At 40.1% G+C, this 22156-nt stretch overlaps 1 protein-coding gene across 5 annotated transcripts in view; it reads right to left on the bottom strand.

The window, feature by feature from the left end:
• The window catches only part of casz1 (castor zinc finger 1), a 165194-nt gene extending 147257 nt beyond the window's left edge, over positions 1-17937 (bottom strand). For 4 of the 5 annotated variants that reach the window (XM_085781677.1, XM_085781683.1, XM_085781675.1 and 1 more), the window contains exons 1-2: positions 17737-17937; positions 15966-16022 (exon numbers count right to left, since the gene is read on the bottom strand). The gene's annotated coding sequence lies outside the window, so the exon portion shown is untranslated. Of the gene's footprint in view, positions 1-15965; positions 16023-17450; positions 17489-17736 lie in introns of those variants that run through there. The other variant, XM_085781684.1, reaches the window with a different exon arrangement.
• Between the last annotated feature and the right edge of the window lie 4219 nt (positions 17938-22156).

Consider the following 22156-nt stretch of genomic DNA (forward strand, 5'->3'; position numbering starts at 1 on the left):
AGAAATAACAAAAAACAGGCATTGTTTGAAGAGGGTCTCCCATGTATACACACAAGTAATCCAGTCTAGCTCTTGCATTTCTCCAGTATGCTCCAAGACAAACAAGTTACAGCGCCATATGGTGGTGTCAGGAAAATAAATAATTTAGAGAAATTCATGTGCGGTGTGCCGATGAGCAACCACATAAATACCAACAAAGGCGTCCTCGTACTTAACCCTTCTAATAAGAGCCCTCAGCAGGGGGCTGCAAAGAGACAACCACACTATCAGGCCTTAACTGGATTGAGAACTACTTTGGAATTTCAAAGACAGGGACTGGTAACTGTCTATGGACATAAGGACAGTATTTCGTGCAGATACAATCTGCAGTGCCTTTCAGCGCTTCCTGAACACGAGACAGCCTAATCTAATGAACTGGGGGGGGCAGAATCTGCTCAGGCTTTTAGCCTAGTGCCAGCATACCTCCTCTCACATCTGACTGCAGTCAAAAATCCACTTGTTATTTTTATTTCCACTGTCTTTTCCCTGAGGTGTGCTCTGTGTGGCTTGAGTCATCATTGTTCAAGTCTTTATAGTTGGAAAAAACAAAACGCACACGCTCACACACACACACACACAAGCTGGTGGCAAGGTTATAGTCAGTCAGACAAGGGGGCACTCGTATTCTGCCAACCCCAGGGAAAACTCACAGAGGGCTCCAGAGAGAGGGAGCAGAGATGTGCCGTGTTGCTGACATGGCAGCCGTCACGTCACACTAACCGGTAAGAGTGATGTGCACAGACAGCACTGAGATTTGTAGAATACAGTAGTGGCTTCTAACCAAAACCGTGAGGGGGTCTGTGGATTACATGACCCGTGGTTGCCTTCTTCATAACAAAATATCTGCAAAGGAGCATGAAGGAGCAAAGACAGCAGACACAACGTAATGATGAGCATCAAACAGATCAGAGTGAGGCTACAGTATATTACCTCTAGGGTGATCTAAAGAATCTTATTCATCAGATCCCAGAGCTAAAGTGTCCCAGCATGTTTGATGTATAACAAGTAATATTAAGTAGGTGATATTTATTGTTTGTGAACCATAGAAAATAAAAAACAATATCCAAGATGTATGTATATATATTACATGTTACATCCTTTGATCAACAAGACCCAGCTTGTTGCCCCTGCACTTGCTGTGCATCACTGAGGACAAAAAGGAGCTTCTAACACATGTAAAATAACAGGTATCAGTCAGGTCTGCAGAGAATGTGTGAATTAGACAAACAAGAGTCTAAATGCTTATTTTAAAGCTCTTTCATCATGTGACTGCATAATACAACCGGTTGACATAACTGCGCAGTCAGCAGTTTTGATTATAACAATGTTTTCATTGAATGTCTTTTGTCTCGTAATTTTCTGTATACTTTTTTTTTATTTCTCTTGCATTTGCTGGCCAACACCATTTGCCCTCTGAAGAGTTAATAAAGAAGTTGGATTTAATGGTAATTGAAGTGCAATAAATTAAGAAGCCACTTTAAGTCACAAAATGATAGGCTAGCCAGGAAAAAGGTTGACTTCTGAATTTTAAAGCCCAAATGTGGCTGATGAAGGAATCTCAAGTATTGCCAGCGTAAAACATAAATCCTCAGCAACACAACATGGTACTCTGAATGACCCCGACTTGATGCTAAATTTGCAGCCCTAACCAAATGGAAAGGTGCACCACAGACCGCAAGACTGTGTCACATCTCAAACTATTTTTAGACAGTTGAGCTTCTCTTTGTAGCTTGACTTTGTAATTAAAGAGATCAAAAGCTTCACATCCAATCTGAAACATTAACAGAAAAAGATGATTGATTATTTCACATCAGCACAATGCACAGAATTTTGTTACAGTTCCTGTCAAACCAACACCATCACTGTGGTAATACAGCGGCACAGAGGCTTGGAGATACTGTACTGAGGAATGACAAGCTATCTGCTGATCAGTGTTGCAGGACAGAGGCATTACTGTGTGTCGGGTCATGTGGCAGGCAGTGACAGGTAACATTTGCACAAAGTGTGTCAGAGTCCCAAGAATATTCAGATTTGAACTTGAACCTACAAAATAGGGTCATTTTAATGTCAGAACAAAGTTATGTTAGTAAAATAAACGCTATCTTTACCTGCAACCTCCATCAAACCAAATCTATGCATCATTACATCAAGTGGATTTCTTGATAAACACACTCCGTTACGGCCGGTGATCTGACAAAATGTAAAACTGTAAATGGGTACGAGAAGCTTTAAAACTTTAAAATGCTGTTGCCGTTAATCGCTCTTTCTTTCAAGGACCGCAGGTAAAACAGTATCTGCTGCTAACGTTTTCATGACTTGTGAAACTGCAGGCTTTTAACATGACGCTTCTCTCTTTAATGTGCTCATCAGGACAAAGCAAGCGGAGAGAAGAATAAGCAAAACAAAAAAAAAGGTGGCCTGAGTTGCTTCACTTCAATGATAAATCACTGCCACTTTTATAGCCTCTAATAAGTTGATGCAAAGCCATTTTTCTTCCTGCCCATCGTTCAAACATTTAAGGCATATTTACAAGGAACTTGTTAAAATATTTAATAATATTTAGTGGCAATTTCGGAGCAGCCTGTCATGGTGAAATTTATTGCCTTTAAGTGTTTAAAAAGGCGATGACATGAATAACAAACTGTCAAAATTTCCTAATTTGCATAGACAGGCCATAACTCCTGATACCTTGCATTAAAAAAAGAGGTTTTTAACAAAACGAGTCATAAAAGACGCATTCAAAGTGAGTGATGGCGAAGACTCTTCCACAAAGTCGCACCACAGAGACAGCCCCCCCCCCTCACTACAGATGCTTCCGAGATCAAGTCAGCCAATAAAAGGACATATATCCTGCTGCTTTGACTTATTTATCCTGTGTGGATGAGCTCAAGATGGAACATCTCCTATAGGCAAGCTTAATTAATTGTGATAAAAGGGCTAATTCAGAGGCTGCACAAGAAAAGTGAGCCAAACAATAATATTCCCCACAAATCATCTCAGCCCGTCAAATATTTCCTCCATAACTTTCTAATTCAAAGTCCTTCGGACGTGAGGCTTTTGTTAAGGAACCTCGCGGAGCCAAACAAGCTCCCACGCATCTCTGCCACTCTGCCCCGCAACCCTGACTACAACGATGAGATTGCAGCTGCTCAATGTTAAACTCTCTTGTCCTTTGTTTGACTCAACAAGATGGTGGCCATGTTTGATGTTGCTTCTTCTACCAGATTCAACGGTTTTCGTGATAAGACTCAGTGACCTGGGCCTGCCCTGGCTGTCCCAGTCAGAAAAGGGCCCCCGTTGACACTGATTGCAAGGCTATGAGTAGTCTCTCCCCTGTGCCCTCTCAGTGCAACTCTAATTAATAGCCAATTCATCTTCTCTGATCTGAGCCAGCACATGGAGTAATATATCGTTAGTTTGGCAAGCAAGCTATTAAAGTGTAATAACCAAGTACCAGCACTCGATTTGGAAGAGTAGCACATACTTAACCATGAAGTGGAAACAATTAATTTATTGGAGGATCTCCTGTAACCAATCATTTACTAGCACTCACACTGTGATGCAAAAGCCATCTCCTGTTGTGTGTGGCACAAGTCAATGACATATTTTGGGCTCAGCGCCTGAACCCCTTGCAATAAGACCAGTTATGTAAGCCTCATCTAAGCACCACTGTCACACTTTCTGCCATAAAAAACCCTTCAGATGGTCATCTGCAGGGCAGGAAGTTCATTACAAAGGAATCCTACTCATTCACAGGTTACCTTATCACAGTTACTAAGTATTTCTTCAAGGTGAAATACATTTTACACTTAACCTCCTAAGGCCCAAGGAGTTTTTTTACATGCATTTTTTATTTCTCTTTGCTATTTGGGCTTATTGGAACCTAATTAGAATAAAAACTAAGCATCATCTTTTGATATGATGTACTTTTTGAGAAAAATGATGTCCACATATGTGGACTCTTGTTCCGAACTTCCATAAAACACAATTAAGTCACCTTTGTGTTATAGAATGAAAAATTCTTTATTTCCACCTTGAACACAGCAGTTTTTTTCCTGACTGCTTTTGCATGTATTAATAACACATACACACACATTTTTGAACATGTTTTGAATATCAGCAAGTAAAAAGCTAAAAGCTAAAAGCTGTACAGTACATTGTACCATTGTATGTATATGTATTTAGTGATTGAATTGTTATTTATTACATTTAGACAATGTACAGCTTTTTAGCTGCACCAGAGTTAGCTTCAAGCTAGTTTAGTTTACTAGCATATTACATTTTACTGACATTTTTAATATTTTTTAGGCCTTTTCTCGAAAATTGCATATCCATAATAAAATGAGTATATCTCTGCAACCACAAGGTCTATTTGAATACTTTTGGTGTCATAGTAAAGGGAAAAAAATGAGGAATTGCTGAGATGTGTAAATTTCAGTATATCTGTTACTGGTGAAGAGTAAATGAAGATGACACACAGAAAAAAATTAATAAAATTAATATTCGCCTTAAAAAAAATCATATTTTTGATGAGTGCCCTTTAGAATAATGCTGATGAAGCTCAAACTCTCTATAAAATCATTGTACAACATGTGAACATTGTCTCTGCAGTGGTTGATTCTGATTAATTGAAGCAGGACAAAATTATTGAGATTTTACTACAAAATATCCAGGCGAACTTTCCAAAATGTCCATTTTTGGCACAGCTTGGAACCACCTGCTACTATAAACTATTGTTTAATCTTTATTTTCACACAATTTGGATAAACTAACTGAAAATAAATCTACTGGAACCGATTGGAAATAACTAACATAAGTGGATTCAGTCTCTCTGCGTACTGCTGCATTCTCAGAGCAGCTTCTGGGTGGGTTTGGCTTTCAGCCTCTATCTCTGCAGCGCAGTGGTCGATTCGAGTGAGGGGCGGCTCATTTTAACCAATAGAGAGAGAGGAATGACGCTAGACCCAGGTCGATGTGATTGGCCGCACTGGCAGCCATGTGACAGCCATGAACCAATCAGATCAGCAGATCCACGTGCAGGCCAACGTGGGGTTGTGTGCGCTCCGTCAGGCTCCGTGCAGGCTTCCGTGTAGGGTCCTAGAGCCGTCGGGTTTCGGCCCGGCTGATTCAGATGTAAACACTAGGCAGAGTTCAACTGGAAATATTGTGGATTTACCCATAACACAACCTTTTCACGGCAAAACAGCAAAGGTAAGAGCAAATGTACGACCATGTTTGGGCCACGCAGCGTCTGTTTTTGCTCGACTTTGCTGGTTGTTGTCTTCTCCCTCTGCCATGCTGCTGCTAGCTGCTGCTGCTAGCTGCTGTTGTTGGGGGACGCCCTGATGTTCACGTTCAGATGAGAGGTCGCTGATGTGTTTTGCATAATGTACAGTAGTATACGAGCCAGAAATGTGGCGACTGGGTCCACACAGAGGTGCTTTATGAAGTTTGATGTCTAGTTGTTTGTTTGAGTAGTGTTTGGGCTGTGTTTGGGTCATATAAACATGGTTTTTACACGTTGTAGCCCAGCTTCTGCTGTTTAATTTGACATATAATATGACCATATTCTTTCATAATTAGTGCACTGGGGGCTTATGCATGTCTTCAAGTCCCCCAAATGGGGGACTCTGGATTTTAACAGGTTTTAACCCAACTGATCTATGTATGTATATATATGTATTTAGTGATTGAATTGTTATTTATTACATTTAGACAATGTACAGCTTTTTAGCTGCACCAGAGAAACTTTTTTTTCTCATTTTACATGTGTGCATGTTTACAAGCATTTTAGCTGTTTCGAGGAGCTTCAGTCCATAAGTACACATATGTGTACTTCACGTTTAGCGACATGCTAAGTTCTTATTTTTACTTTTTTTCCCCCAAATTTGCTTGTCATAACAAATGTCCAACACTCCTATAAATATCTAAATAAGAATAAGCCATAAAATAAGACAGGAATTCTTACCTGGTCGATGTTTGTGTATGGAGCGGCCACTTGAATCTTCCCTTGTGTTTGCCGCCATATTGAATTTTTACCGTAATATGCTTGACTCTTCTGACACCACCAGATGGCAGTGTAAGTGCCCAAGTATGTGTCCACAACACCCCCAATTCAGCAGTGAACACAAATATGGACATAAGAGCTAAAAAGTGCTGTCCACGTATGTGGCCGCTAAGCCCTAAGAGGTTAATGCTGTAGATGGTCTAACACACTGACGACACATTGACTTGCACTTTAATGTGAAGGAGCCATACTGCTGAGATGAATTAGGATTTATGTGTTAACACTGTAACTTGGCACAAATACAGACTTCAAAAGCGCAGAATCCAAAGGTTAAGGCGAGTTCATTTGCATGTTTGTCTAGAATTATGTTTTTAATTTACACTAAACTTTTTTTTTTAATGTGTACAGTAGGTTTGTGAAATATTTAATCCATTTATTCAACTATTGAACGATAGAATTAAAAATTGGATCATGAATGGGGGATTCACCTGCATTCAAGACCAACTGTTGGATCCTGTACTAAATCTTGTTTTGCATAGTTTCGTTTAGTTATTTGTCCTAGATTAAAAAATAAATCGCCTGTTGTATTCTGTGCTCAACGCTACACAGAGGTTGGCAAATCTCTATCTTCTCCACTGGATAATCAAACAATCCATCTGTCACACGTCAACTATGGCATCCAGTGAAAACCAGTCCAGCGTAAAGCTTTCTTCTTCAGTGATGACACTAATTACTATCCAGAGTAGAAATTATTAACTAGGAAAGAAAAATGAAGAGCCACATGTAACACCATGGCATATTGTGAACCAAGTACTTACTCCAAATCAAGAGTTTTCTGTTGGTATTTAATTTCTGTGAGTGCACTGTACACAGCAGGTGAGGGACTTTGCCAAAGCAGTTGGGAAAAAGCATAAGCAAATCCAGTATATAGTGTACACAATCACACACTGTACTGAGTGTACAGGAGCATCTGTTTGTTGTCCAAAAAAGAGGATGCAATACATCATCAACAACAGCATCACTGCTTCAAACTATACAATGAACAATAATACATTGTATGCATTGCAGCAAATGTCACTAGTTTCGCTGGACAGTTCCTGTATCTCACACAATTAACGTACACAGTCTGCTTCCTCAATCATGCACCTCAGAACAATACAGCCTTCCTTCAAACTTTTATAATTGCAGGAAATAAATGAAAATACATAAGACTCACTCTTGTGCTTTTGGCCTTCCTCTAAAGCAAAACCTTTAAAACCCATTATTCTTTTTGCAAGAACTAATGACGTTTTTTGTCTCTTCAGCTTAACACACTAATTGACAGTTTTTTTGGAGGATAGCCCAGATGGAAAAATAAGTACCCCCTTAAAGACCCAACTCCCTTGCTCATTCCCGTAGCTTTAAGTCCCTTATTAATTAAACTTTCACCAAGTCAGGAATTTTTATTAAAAAGATAAAGTCTGCTGTACCGTAAAACAGAACTAGCCTATTGTCTCTGAAGCTAAAATTTTATTTCTATAAATAAAAGAGACTTTTTAATACCATCATTTGCAGCAGAGGGACTGGGACCAAAGGATCCACACAGTACAGTAATTAGAGGGAGATTTTCATCCCAACTACTCTAAAATTGGTCAGCTTTAACCAATACCCTTTGCTCCTTCTGAATAAATACTCTAAGACTGTTCATTTTAGCATCATGGGATATGATTTACTGTATATTCAAATAGAGACAGTATCATCATGCTCAAGAGACTTAAGTGTAAATATGTGTTTTGACTTTCCTGAGTGTCTAGCCATACATCTCAGACATCCTGGCACACTGGAAATTAAGCTACAGCCAAATATTGACTGCACTTTTATGATCAGTCATCCACTTGATCAATCAAATCCCTCTCTTGTGTCATTAACTTTGCAACAATATTTGTCAATCAACTTGTGTTGTGCGTATTATTTAAAGAAATATGCTGTTACCGAGTATGCTGACTTGGAGATTACAACATTCTTTTTTTTAATATGAAGACATTTTTTACACAAATCCACTGCAGCTGAAAAACATTAAAAATGTTAAAACATCGCAATGCTCAGACAATTAAAATAGACTGACTTTTGTCTCACTATCGCAATTCAGCGGCCGTTCAATAAAAATTATTCATATTCATCAACCGTAATTATTCAGTGTTAAAAAGGCAGTTTCAATTATAATTCATTATAAAGCTCCATTATTCAAATTAAAAAAAAAAAAAAAAAACTATGGTCAGTGAAATATGTTTCTTTCAAGGAGATCTTATAAAAAGAAATGGTTGTTTTGTGTTTTGTATTGTGAAACATGTCTTACCAGAAAAATCAAGAAGTAACTTAGGTACTAGTGTTTTATTTCTCAGGCCTGTGTGTATAAATGAGCTTCAATAATAAGCATCACATACTGTGAGGCAGAGTTAACTGAATGTATTCAGCTGCTTTTCGACCACAAATCTAAAGTGAAAACAGGGAAACTGCCCTGGGGAATCGCTGTGAAAGACCTCAGGGGGCTTTCACGGGATGCGAGTATCTGTAGAGGGTGGAGGAGGTCAACATTTCATCTATTCATGTGCAACCTGTGCTGCGCAGGTCAAAACAGTTGTTATGACAGTCAGAGTCTGATGCTGCTGAACGCACAGCTTAAACAGAGGACTGCACATACTCGCAGTATTAAGGTGCGTTAAGTAGCGGGAAAAGTCATGCATCATCCACAGCGGATCACTCTGCCACTTCCACAGTCACTGTAGTACAGCCAGCAAATCACAGCCAATTAACAACCCTTCAAACTTACAAGTCAAGCATCACTTGTTGTGCTGTCCATAATAGGGTTTTATGGACATGAAGCAGTTGTGATGGCTGTATTGGTCTTGTGATGAATGTTAAACTCAACAGGAAACGTGGCCTGCGTAAGACTGGTGTTGCAACTAAACACATCATTTGCTGCTTTCAGTTTTTCAGGGACAGAAAGAGGGAAGATAAAAGAGGCTTTGGGGGCTGCATGTACATGATCCAATTCTATCACTTCATGAGAATCACACTTTCTACTTATTCTGAGAGATAAACAATTCAGGCCTGTTTCCCAAATTTTTTGTGTCAGTTTTCTGTTTTCTGCTAACGAGATGTCACTAATATGTACTGGAATGCTGTGTGAATAGACAATTTGATTGGCCACGAAGAACTTAATGATGTATACCAAATGTGGGGGGACAGCTTCCAAGCAGAGATTTTTGTAGACAAACATAGCTGTTGACAACATTTTCCACCCAGTTTGCCATTTCTGTCAGGCTGAAAATCTAAAATTAAGAACATAATGTTTCCAAGGTACCACAGCCGTTAACAAATCATGTCTTATTAGTATGTTGCCGCTGTTGGTCCGATTGTAGGGACACATTATGAAAAAAAATGCCACTTAGCAAGAGGGAAATCATAATTAAAAGAAAAACACTATTCTAGCATGCTTGCATACGGAGGAAACAAATCTGACTGTGTACCTGAGTTCCTTTTAACTAATCATTTACATAAATGCATCCTCCTATTGTGATGTGAATTTTGTTGTATTGTTCCTCTGTGCACATAGCAGCTTATTCAACCTTAATTTGTGCCACTGTGTCTTCATGTGAGCAGACCCCAGTAATCTTTAAACGGCTCCATTTAAAATGCAATTTGATTATCTGCCAAATTGCTACCAAGTCTTTCCCTCTGCAGCTTGGGGATGGGGGGTAAAAATTTTAATTAGCATTTGTGCATAAAAGAGAGGTCTTTGTTGCATTTTGAACACGGTATCCCAGAATGACCACCACTTTCAAAGAGTCATCACCCAAACGATTTCAAACTAATAGATCCAAAGGGAGAGGAGCAGTCCTGGCACGGAGGGGAGGGGGAATCACAGAGGTCTTCAGTGGCACTGAAAAAAAACCCACAGGACCTGGCATGTTTAAATAATCCAAAACTTTTCTTTAATCATAGTTTAGAAAATTGGCTGGGACCTTCAGCAGGAGACAGCTGCTCTGCCCCATAGCCATTTAATGAGATTCACTGAGGGTTTCCCTTAAAATATTTACGCTGTCCCATGGCACAGCAATATTGTCCTAGAATGAGGAGATAAGAGCCAAGGAGGTGTGTTGAAGTTCTCCTAATCAATTTGCTAATTACTGGAGCAGCTATAGGAGAGGAGAGAGGAGTCCCTTCTGGCAAGCTGTATTCTAATAAACGCTGAAAAATTTATTTACTCCCTTAGCCAAGAGGAATTCTGAAGTGGGATTACAGCAGAGAGCTGATTGAGACAGAGCTGTGTTGTGGTTGGGGTCGCAGTCAGAGGAGCAAGGAGAGGTCTCTAAACATAAAAGGATCTCTCAGGACGTGCACCTTTGCATCTGCTCAGGGAGCGGAGATGGCAGACTCTTACAGACTTGGCACGAAAAGACCTGACTGCTATAGCTACATATCAACAAATATTAATGAGACTTCTGGTTCTCGCATAATAAAATAGGTTATTGGGGGAGTTAATGCATATGTATGCAGTAGAGACACCGCATAACTGTCTCCAACACAAAAAGTGTATGTATAGTGTATGTATAAAAATGTATGTACAGAAATACTGAGATGAGACAAGACAATTACTTTAATACTTAATATCACAGGAGCTATAGAGGGGTTTCCTACGCAGAGCAGAGGCCGAGAGGCCCAGACATTGTGCCAGACGTTAGGGTTGTGTGTTTGAAGCAACCCTTATGCCCTACGGCACAGGCTGACCCTCCCTACCAACCTCTGGGACTGAAGGCAACCCTGGATCTGTCATAGGACATAGCCCACAACTTCTTCAGGGGTTGGGGGCAAAATCTGCTCCACCTCTTCAGTGCCACGTTATCTATAAGCTCCCTTTCCTCTCAAGGCCTGTAGCCAATAGCATGTTGCCTGGGTCAAGACGGGGTCAAAGGTCAGAATAAACCAAGAGCTTGAAGGGCATTCTCATTGCAAAACACTAGGACAGAAGTACAGTGGAGCGTGGAGCAAGTGGTGGTGGTGGTGGGGGGGGGGGGGGGGGGGGGTTGGAGAGACACTTTTTTTCAAACCATAACTGATCAAATATCTTGCTAGACTTTCAGCCACATGAAACCACCTTCTTATTGTAAAATATCTCCCCATTTTCAATAATCTGATGCTGATTAAATGCATGATTGTGAAAAAGTGCTAAAAGACATAATGATAAAAATTTGTTTAACTCTGTGCTGTGCCTATTTGAAGAATATGAAAACACGTTTAATCAGATAATAACAATGACACTCCTTTGTGGCACTCCTTTTGTTTGTTTGTTGTTGTTTTTTTTGCACCGATGCTCAGCACTAAGCACAGAAAAATGGAAAACAAAAACACAGACTTGTTAGTATTTACAGTCTATTTCCCTGTCAGTCTATTCATTTTTCCAATCAGCTTGTTTCCCTCACTCCCACTGTCTCTCCACTGGTCCCTCCAGTGTAACTGAGCACATGGATCTGAGCACAATCCCACTGAGGATTGAGGCAAAAACAAAAGCAAAAAAAACCTGTTGCTGTGACATTTTGTTCCCTCTCACCTCAACGCACGCCAGTCACAATGGACCGGTGTGTGGGGGATCTGTGTTCAGATCACCATGGTGATGGGTCTCTGCCTCCCAAGGCTCCCTGGAGGGGGGTTGGAGGTGGGAAGAAGGGAGGGGGGCTGTGTAGTGGAGAGTAGGTTGTACACCATGCCTCGACCAAAACACAGTGAAATAAGGAGGAGAGATTAGATAAGGAGAGATTTTTCCTAAAAGCATCTTCTACGTGTGAATTTTCAGCCCAGTTCCCTCCACTGCTGGTGCAGCCCCCCCAGACCCAACGTAGAGTCGTACAAAGCAACTGTGCAACTTTTACACATTAACCTTTAAAAGGGCAGAAAATAGAACAAAATGGTGCAGGTTCATGAGCAAAGGTCTGAGAACATCTGTCTGTGGGTAAATCATCCTTACATGACAGAAAGGCAGAGATGGCAGAGATGGCATTACACTGTGCAAGACAAAAGGGCACCACACTCAGCTCCAATTTCATTTGCTTATTTGACTGTTGTCCCATTCTTGGCCAATAAAGACAGGACGTTCCCAAGAGGATCTACAAAGTCACTGTCAAGAAGAGACAGCAGCAGTATGAAGCTGGAGATGAAGCCGGGACACAAATTCTCTTCCAACAGTGAATGTAGGCAGTGGATTAGAAAGATTCTGTATATAACTATACAATCAATATATCAGTAAGAAAATAAAAGATTTTCATTAAAAGATAAATATTCCATAAAGTGGAAATGTTTAAGTGATCTGGTTTAGGCTGAAGATTAAGTACGAAAAAAGCTTAAACTGTGATAATTTTGACAATCGCTATTGGCCTATAGTTTTCTATTGATTTCTGCAGGAGGGAATCTACTGAAACAACATTTTGATCACTAAAAGTCTTAACTGTAAGTCTGGTTGAACTGAGATCCATAATGTTGCCATTAGGACAGAGTAACCATTGGTACATATTTGTTGTTAGGAAACTCTGGGATACATTACAGGGGTGGGGGAAAAATCAATTCCCATAAGAATCATAAGTCTCATCTTCTACAATTCTGAATTAGTTCCCTGGTGCGTTGCAGCAGAGAATTTCCCACCGCTGGAGAAACGACGTTAGTCACAGCAGAGCTGAGTGCGCTTCTTTCTCTTTTTTTTTCTTCAAAAGCAGATTTTAGTCAGTAATGGTGCTCAGTAAATTATACTTTCATTTCATTATTCTCATGCACACAGGACATTGCAACATGTTTCCAAGTTCCAGCAGTGAACTTTTTTTTCTTTTTCAACAAAAATGTTACATAATCTCATACACTTTTCTCTGTTTTTTAGCTTAGTCTTAGTGGACTTTAATCAAGAGCATTTAGTTTAAATGCAAGCAGTTTCATATTGCAGTTACTGCACTAATAGCATGAGTACTTACACTGGAGTGAGAGCTGGAAAATTGGGCCTGCTTGTCTATTAATTGAATCACAAATCAATTTTGAATCGAATCGAATTTTCAATCCCACCGCTAATTACTTGTACTAATAAAAGAGCTTCTCGGTTTTACACACAGTTTTATATACTTGCCTTTACAGTACACACTTTTCATAAAACATTTATATAATTTCGCACTCAAGTATCACAGGTGCTCAGACTGCAATGTGTACATTTTAAAACAAGGCTAAAAGACTGACAATTAAACAGCAAAAAAATAAAAACACACTGACTGTATTAATTACTGTAAGTATAAAAATCACCTTCTGGTGTGGCTTCACTGTGGACTAAGATTAATGTGCCAGACGTGTCTCACATCTGATTTGATTAATGAACATGAATACTGTAATAGTACTGACAGCAGAATGCATACAGTGACACAATACTGGACTGTGAGCTTAGTACAGTATATAAATAAATAGTGCATTGGATTTCCATTAAAGCAACATGGTTGAACAACCACTACAAGTGGCTGGCAATTTGTTAAATGAGTTAATTGGTCACCAGTTCATCCAATTCATCTTAATGCTTGTTTCTGGACCACACCCAAAGAACAGTGAGTTAGGCATGCGCTGCAGCCAACAGTTACTTTGAGTAGAAGACTGAATCCCTTGTGGCAAATGGTGCCAAAGTCAAAACTGTCCTATTTAGATTTTTAATCACGCTTTGTACTCCTCAGCGGTTCTTCTTTAATACAGCCTCCATCAGGGCTTATGGCCAAATACGTCTGTTTTTAGTCTGATGCGGAACTGTTTACTCACTAAATGCCAGGTGGCGCAGGCACTGAAAAGCTACAGGCTGGGGGAAAGGGCCTAACCTTTGAACAGTGTCTAAACGTCCTCATTTTCTCCTTGAACATCTATCCTTAACTGTGCTCCTCTGGTCCCCTCCCTGTCCCAAAGTGGCCAGCTGGGAACGGTGCGCATGTGCTGACGTCCCTACTAACCTTGGCCAGTATAAGGATTACCGTGCATTTACACTCAGTGCTCCTTCTTTCCTTAAGACTTATTAAGAATGATAATGAGCTCGGAAAGGGGCAGCATGTCCCTTTCTCAACTCTGTGAAAGCTTTTCCCGCTGTCTTTCTCTCTGTTCACTTGTCTTATTCATTTCTCTATTCTTCCTCATCCACCCCTTCTGCAGTCTCTCTCTCTCTCCCTCTCTCTCTCTCTCTCTTTTCTCCCCCAGCTCATGCCTCTCTCTCTCTCTCTCTCTCTCTCTCTCTCTCTCTCTCTCTTTCTCCATCGTATTGAAAGGGCCCAGGACAAATTACCAAAAAGGCCATTTTCATCTATGAACTGCAGGATTTAATCGATACTTATTTCATGCCTTCAAAATCAACCCTATATTACTGTTGTCTGTGTGATTTGTTTATTTTGCTCTGGAATATTCCTTCAGTCGAAGGGGGGAAATGCACGGGATGCAATTCACCTTGAACCTCCATTATATTGGATTTCTCTACTGGCTGATCAAGCATGCAAAAAGGACATTTCCTCAGCACTAAAATAAAAACAATAATGATGATTAAAAAAACATGTGTGCTATTTGTGCTGGTATAACCGTGCGTGTTGAAGGCAGTATATTTTTACAAGGCAAAACACTACGGTTGTGGTAGTATGAATTTGTATACAAAATCATTACACTGAGGACAATTGATAAAGCTTATGTGCTGGGAAACAAAAGTAATGGCTCCTGTAGCCTGTCAAACGCCGCCTGGGATTACTGACGCTTATTTGACATCAAAGACCTGAGGTCCACAGCCAAGGTCAAACAGAAAAGGAATACACATGGGTTTAATTCTACACAGCCCTTGACAGATGCAGATGGGTACTTATGAGACATGAGGCATTTCAGACTGACTGATAGGACTGCAGGATATAAGAACGTTGGAGGCATCGCACACTGATTAACCAATCAGATTCTGAACTAGTCGAGAGAACCAAGAGCACAGTACCACAGGCAGCATTTCAAGTACCGTTTTAGAGAGAGAAACCCAATCAAAGGGCCTAGAGGACCACATCCATAAACACTGAACTAAACACACAAACCAAATCGCAATTAAAGAAAAGAAAAAAAAACAAATGGACAATTAGCATCTCGGCTTTCACAGCTCGACTTCCACCTATAGAGTGACTGGGAAGAATTATAAAAGAAGGAAGGCAGAGCCAGCAAGCGAAAGAGAGGTAGAGAAAGAGGGGCAGTATGTTTGACTGATGGATATTGCAGTGTCTCATCAATGCTGAAGAGAGATGAGAACCTGTGCCACCAGTGTGACAGAGAGAGGGGCTGGCTGGTGTGCAGCTAGAGATGGACCTCTGGACAGCAGTGCCATACAAACCAGAGGTACACAGAACGAGCACACGGGATGAAACTGCCTCAACAGATCACTTTAAAGCTCTGTTTGGACAGAATGTATAAAAAGGTGCATGCACAATACCACTGCAATGCACGGAGGTGAACTATTGTGCCCTGTTGTGTCACCTGCTGTTGCTTATTATTTTTGGAGACCCCACTAAAGTAAACTTACCTTTAGTCTGGCTAATGCTTGCTATTCAGATCACACAAAATGCATGCTGATTTCATGTCGAAACATGTGTTTTTTAGGCTCGCCTATTTAAGTGTCAAGTGTGTGCTTGCTTTGCATGCATGAATACATCTGCAACAGTTAGGCTGCACAGCTGCTGCATTATGAGAGTATTATGGAAAATACCTCAAAAGAGCGCACACACAAACACACACAGTGCACAAAATGCATATTTTAACATTATAAAATTATGTATAAATATGAAATGATTTGTAAGACAAATATACAAAGCATAAAAAGGGACATCAAAACTGTAAAATTGAAAAAAAAAACTTTCATGTTTACCTTGTGTTGTACTAGCGGTGGCATTTTTAATATAGAAGATGGCTTTCCATGAATGATCTGTTTAACCAAAGACAGAAGGGAGAGAAAAAAAAAGGATAATTAATTACTTATGTGAGCTATTGCACTGGAGAGACAATAAACCTGCCTGGTCGCCATGGATATGACATATTTGCTCTGAAAACAACACAATAATTAGCAAAGGAGAAAGATCCGGCGAGAATATGAGAACTCCGGGTTTAAAGTGCCAGTGATCTATTCCTGTCCTCATCTTCATCCCTGCATATAATAATACAGTGGCAAGCACAGAGCACACACATTTATAAACGCATAAGACTACAAACAGTGACCCTTAACAAAAGCATGAAAGCATGTTAAATGAAATCTCACATCTTAGTGGTGTTTTGTAGCGATCACAACTAACCAAACGCACAGAGATATGTCGTTTTCTGACAGATTGTTTGTTCTACAGTAGGTGGAAGTCAGAAAACCTGCCTTACAGCCAACTGAGAGAAGGAACTGCAGGGAAAAAAATCCTATTTACCATAGCAAATATAGTGTGTGTGAGCAAGTGAGCGTGTGTGTGTAAGAGAGAGAGAGACAGAGAGATGACGATGACGATGATGATGCATGTGTAACCTGCCCAGTATTTTTGAGCAAATGGTCAGGTTTTTCCTCGCAGCTTAATAACCGTATGATATTTCAGATGGTATTTATAATATTTATGCACAATCACATGCTGGATCTCCAAATGATCACCAGATAAATTCTGATGACATTTAGCAGGTTACTATTTTGGCTACTGTTCTTACCCCCCACTTCATCTGGTTGATATGCAAGACAAAAAGAAAATATTTTCAAAAGTAATTTACAGACACTCTTCAGCAGCAAAACTTCCGCATTTCAGTCTTTGAATATTGATTGCATTTATAGTAGTTCCTCAATTTACTGTAAATGATACTCTACTGGGGTTACAGCCTGTTTAGTGGCAAGCGGCGGAGTTTCACTAAGTTTTTCTCGACAAATACCCGAGACTTCAGGCACAGAAGTCGCACCCAACAGTCGCTGCATGATAAGTGTCGTTTTTTTTTTTTGTTTTTTTTTTTTTGCAGTTTTGGAGAAGTGTCAGCGGCCAGTAACAGCTTAAGCACCACAGGTCTGAGCTTCTGGATAAATAATAAATAAATATCTCCTGTCAGTTTCCTCGTCACGTTGTCTCGTCCAGGCTTCATATATTTGGGAATGGGAGGATTTGAGCTGAGGGGAAAAGTGCACTGTACAGTACATAGCCCACTACGAAGTGAGGGGGAAAAGTTGCACCTATCCGTGTCAACTTTGCAGCAGTCTGGCTGGTGTGTTTAATCGCCTGTAGCAGCTATTCCGTAAGTGTTAAATAGTAGCGGCTGTGTAAATTACGAAAGTTTAAAGAAAAGCCTGGTCCTCTCTACTGTAGGATCACTAGCAAGACTGTGTTGAGTCGCTCCAGACCTGCTGCTGCTGCTGCTGCTGTCGGCGCTGCTGCTGCTGCCGCTGCATCGACACTGGGAGTCGCGCCGTGTTTACCGACAAGTCCTCACATCAAGTCTCTATCGTTTGTTGTTGTTGTTTTCAAAGTGACCGTTTTCCCTAGATGTTTACAACTGCTGCTAAATGCTCGTTTTTCGTTGCCACCGCTGCAGCGAGAGACACTTTGGTGTCGCTTTCTGCAGTGAGTGATATGTTTGGAGATGAAATGAGCGTGTACAGTAGTTGAGAGGGAAAGGAAAACTCTTACCTGTGGTGCTACTTCGCTGTCTCTCGGTGACTTCCAACTAAAGGGACGTGTGTGTTTACGGTGGAGAGCGTTAGACCTTTCATTATTAAAGTTGCCACATTTTTTTCATGTTTTTCAGGGTTTTTTATTGTAGCATTTTCTAATTTCTTACTGGGCGAGTCGCCCGGAAGATCTGCCCTGGAGACCGGCTTCAAGTGGGAAGAGGAGTCCTTAATTGAATTTCTCGGTTGGCAGGTGGTGGCTGGAAAACCTGGACTGGAGTTCAGAGGTGGTCTGTGCTGCTGACAGCCCGTCAACACGTCTTACTACTCTTTCAGCTGTCTGCACAATTACTTTTCCAGGTGTTTGCAATAAATAAAGTTAAGCAAAGTCAGATTTTTAATAGGTCGTGGGGCTATTTAGCATTAAGCTAAATAGACGATGGCTAGTTAGGGTGGACAGCTTCCAGGATTACATTTATTTAAACTCCACTATATATATGGTATTTCTATGCCAGGGACAGGAATAAACATAATATAAATGACACAAAGCTGCATGAACTGTAGGGGCTGGACACACAGAAATATGTCTCAGTAACTGATGTAGCAAACATGTTAGCTTAGCAAACAGCCGCCTCCATCAGCAAAATTTAGGCTAAGGCTAACAGAGCACGTGGGCCTGAATGTGTAGCACCACTGATAGGGCTAAATTATCTTAAAAACGTCCTGAAACTGCCATATAGCTTCACATGATTCCTAAAAAATAAATAAATAAAAATACGAAGCTAGACAGGGCCATGTCACGGATATTGATTGGTAGCTAATTGCTTTGAATGCACAGGAGCACCACCACCTGTGGGACTGACTGCAGCTGTGGAGGATTTCTCCCCCTCAGCTTCACACACACCTGCGGGCCTCGGTGGGTTGGTGAGTTGGGCTGACATGAACGGTGAAAACAGTTTTGGACTCGGACCGTGCAGACTGTTGGAGCCTAGAGCCGGAGGTTGCAGTCGTGCTGGCGGGGAAGCGACGGTAGCACGTTACAGGCCGGAGGTTGTGACTGGCAGGATTATGCGGTGACTAGTGCCTACGAAAAAAAAAGTTATATTTGTACGGAAGCCCTAAAGTAGGCTACGGGATGAGTCATCAAACGTCTGAAATCATTTTGCAGGAATGTAAAATTATATTAAAAAAAAAAAAATTAGGCTAATGAATTAATTGATAATTAATAATTTCTTCCATTAATTTGGCAAATATCAACAGAAAAATAGGAAAAAAATTTGCCTAACATGTGGATAGAGGATTAAAGCACATTTTTCATTTCATGTGTTCCTGTTAGCAAACACCTTTATATAGAGTCATGTTTTTGAACGCCTGATGTTTCAGTGTCCTTTTAACTCTGTTTTGGTCTCCACCGTGCCCTGTTGTAAATATCTGACTCTTTAGCAGTGCTCCACTGTCTACATCAGCTAGTAGTTGGTAACTATGTTAGCTATTGGGCAGGTGATAGCCTACTGCCATGGTTTATAAGAGAACTTTTTAGCCACACACAAAAGAGACTAGCTGCTGCTGGAAATGTTAATATTAAGAGAGGTGACACTAAAACAAAAAAGTGAAGCCGGGTGTCATAATGCCAAAGCAATGTGCTTAAAGGCACTAAAATGCACAAAACAGAGTGTTGCTGCATTGACCCACGTTGACTGTTCTCTTTGAATTATGCACAACTGCAGACATCTTATTGGATTTATTGTTAATATGAATTAAGGACAGGTCTATTCATAGTTGTGATTGAGCAAGCATTGATTTTGTAATAGTTATAGCGTTTCTCAGTGTCCATTTAAAGTTTACCTTCTTAATGTCACCCCCTCTTTGTTTTCCCTCTGCCTCACCTTTCCTACCACCTCACATACATCAATATTTTTACTGTAAAGTATTCTAAGCATGACACCCCTTTAAGGTATTCCAAGAGCAAATCCCATAGGACTAGTGGGGCTGTGATAATGTATTTTAAACTTGAACTTTCCTTATCTAAATTCTGCAGTCTTGTGAACTATTGACAAACAGATTATTGCCAATTAGCAGTTTTGTGATGTGTCCTGTTGTACATAATAAAGAATTGAGGGAATCAATAGCAAAGTCAACTACCAAGGTAGATAGTGCTTTAATCTCTACCTTCCTTGAATGGTTGAAGGATTCAAGGATTATGACCTACTGCTGGTGTAGCTGAGAGAGATTTTGGATATTGTTAATTGATTTGCCGTAGTGTAATCACATCACCATCTCATCCTCATTTCAGAGACCCATCCTATAAAAGCATTTGTGTTTGAACCCAAAATTGCCAATTCACAGAAATCCAAGCATAGGCTGGTTAATTTTGCAGAGGAACTTTACCTCGTTTTTTTTTCAGGGGATTAAAGATTTCCAGTATTATTTTGACTCTTCACTACAAATGAATCACCTTGAACACCTGACACTATTTGATTTGACTAAATCCAGGTAGTAAAATCTTGGTGACATTTGTCTATGGTTCAGACCCATCTCATATTATATGTGGCTGTATGTTGCTGATGAGACCTCACATAACCCATGTCAGTTCACCTCGCACCTGAAACATAAACATAATAGCCTACTCATAATATTACCAAAAAAAATCAAGGTTCTGCAATAGTTCAGAATGAAAGTGATTAATTCTAAAAAATAAATAAATAAATAAAAATACACCTTATAATAAATTGCATAAATTCACATGTCATTGACTAAATCTTATGTCCAGCACCCTGGAATGTGTTATATGGACTACACTCCTAAGCAAACCCCCACGGTCACTGCAAAGGTCCAAGCAACCCATCCATCAGAGGGTTCCTCCTGATGTTGCAATACTGTGATACAGAATAATAAAGAAGTAAGAAAGACCAGAAAATCAATAGATTATTCTGCAGATCACTTGATTCAGTAATGATCCAGTCCATTTATCGCCAGCCGTTGATTCATAAGGCCTGCTCTCAAGGGCGTACCCACCCCACCTCTGCCCTGCTGACTCCTTTGCCATTGGTACTACTAATTATAAAACATTAAAAGCTAATCACATGCCAGTCCAAGGTTAGAAAAGACATACAGTTTGGTTAAAGTAAAGGGTTCATTTTGACATGAGAGACTATCTATCATGAAGTCAGATTCATAGAAGAGCCTATAATAACAGGTATGTGGTATAAATAGCAAGACATAATAGTGTTTTTTGGTAAAATGACAACAGTCAGATTAGAAAATCAGCATCCCTTTCAATACAGACAACACAAATAAGTAAAGGAACTAGTGGCACAGCTCTATATATTAAAAAAAAGAAAACGAAAACATTAGTCTTGCAACAACTTTGGCGCTGTGTTATATGATGTGCATATAAGTCACGGGTAGGCTACTTTGCCAAGAAATAGAAATACTTCTAAATGGCCCTAAATCCACAATGGTTCAATTACATATTTCTACATTTGCACTTAAAAAAAGAGAAATCTAACATATAACACTCATGTTTTTTCAATATGGAGAAGCTGTCACCCTCTGCTGCTGTTTTAACCACATCCTGGCGTGACATATCTCAGTGCTGGAGATGAAATCATTATCATTCTTATCATCTGATTGCACATTATGCATTTTTTAGGCTGTTCCTTTAAAAGCTATGACAAAAACCTAGTGAAGTGAGTTTTAAACAGATAGTCTTCACTGTTGAGTCTGAGTGCTTTGAAAATACACACACAAATAAAGTAATTTAGTACAAGTAGAGCAATCATTATTGGTGCAAAAAAAAAAAAAAATCTGTGTTTCATTTTGTGGCAGTGAAATAGCACTGTGTGTTTTTTCTTCTTTATTCAGTGTCCCAAGACATTTAAAGTTTGAGAAACAGTGGTAAAATAAGTTCATTTTACTTTTACCATTATGTGGCAAAAGTGACATTTTGATCAATGAAGAAGGCACATGTCCTCCACAGCTGTCCAAACTGTCCACTGGCAGCAGCCTGATCAAGGGCAACTTATTTTCAGTCACATTGCATGAGGGGGCCAACGAACTGGCATTCACCTTAATTAAATAAAGACATGTACAAATGTCCTCTAGCAGGTGGCTGTCTTATGGAAGTTAACAGTGGTGGCAGCTGCCTATGTATGGTAAACAGGGAGCATTTTTGAAAAGTGATGGTGGCTGGTGAGGGAGGGAGGGGGTGAGGGGATGATTGGACAGCTGTCGCCATACCCACCTCACTGTGCTGACTTAGAGCTAATGCTCGATCAAGCCTTTGTATATATTTTTCCAGTGCATTTCAACACTGTGTACACCTAGTGTTTGAGGCCGCACAGAGACACATGTGGTGTGACAGATGTACGCAGCACATGAGCAGCAGAGGGCAAGAGCTGAAATGCCTTAGCCAGGGAATTACTTTTTCTGTCAAACTT

Source organism: Trachurus japonicus, chromosome 7, assembly GCF_045865225.1.
Source record: "Trachurus japonicus isolate A0001 chromosome 7, Traja_1.0".
Taxonomy (NCBI): Eukaryota; Metazoa; Chordata; class Actinopteri; order Carangiformes; family Carangidae; genus Trachurus; species Trachurus japonicus.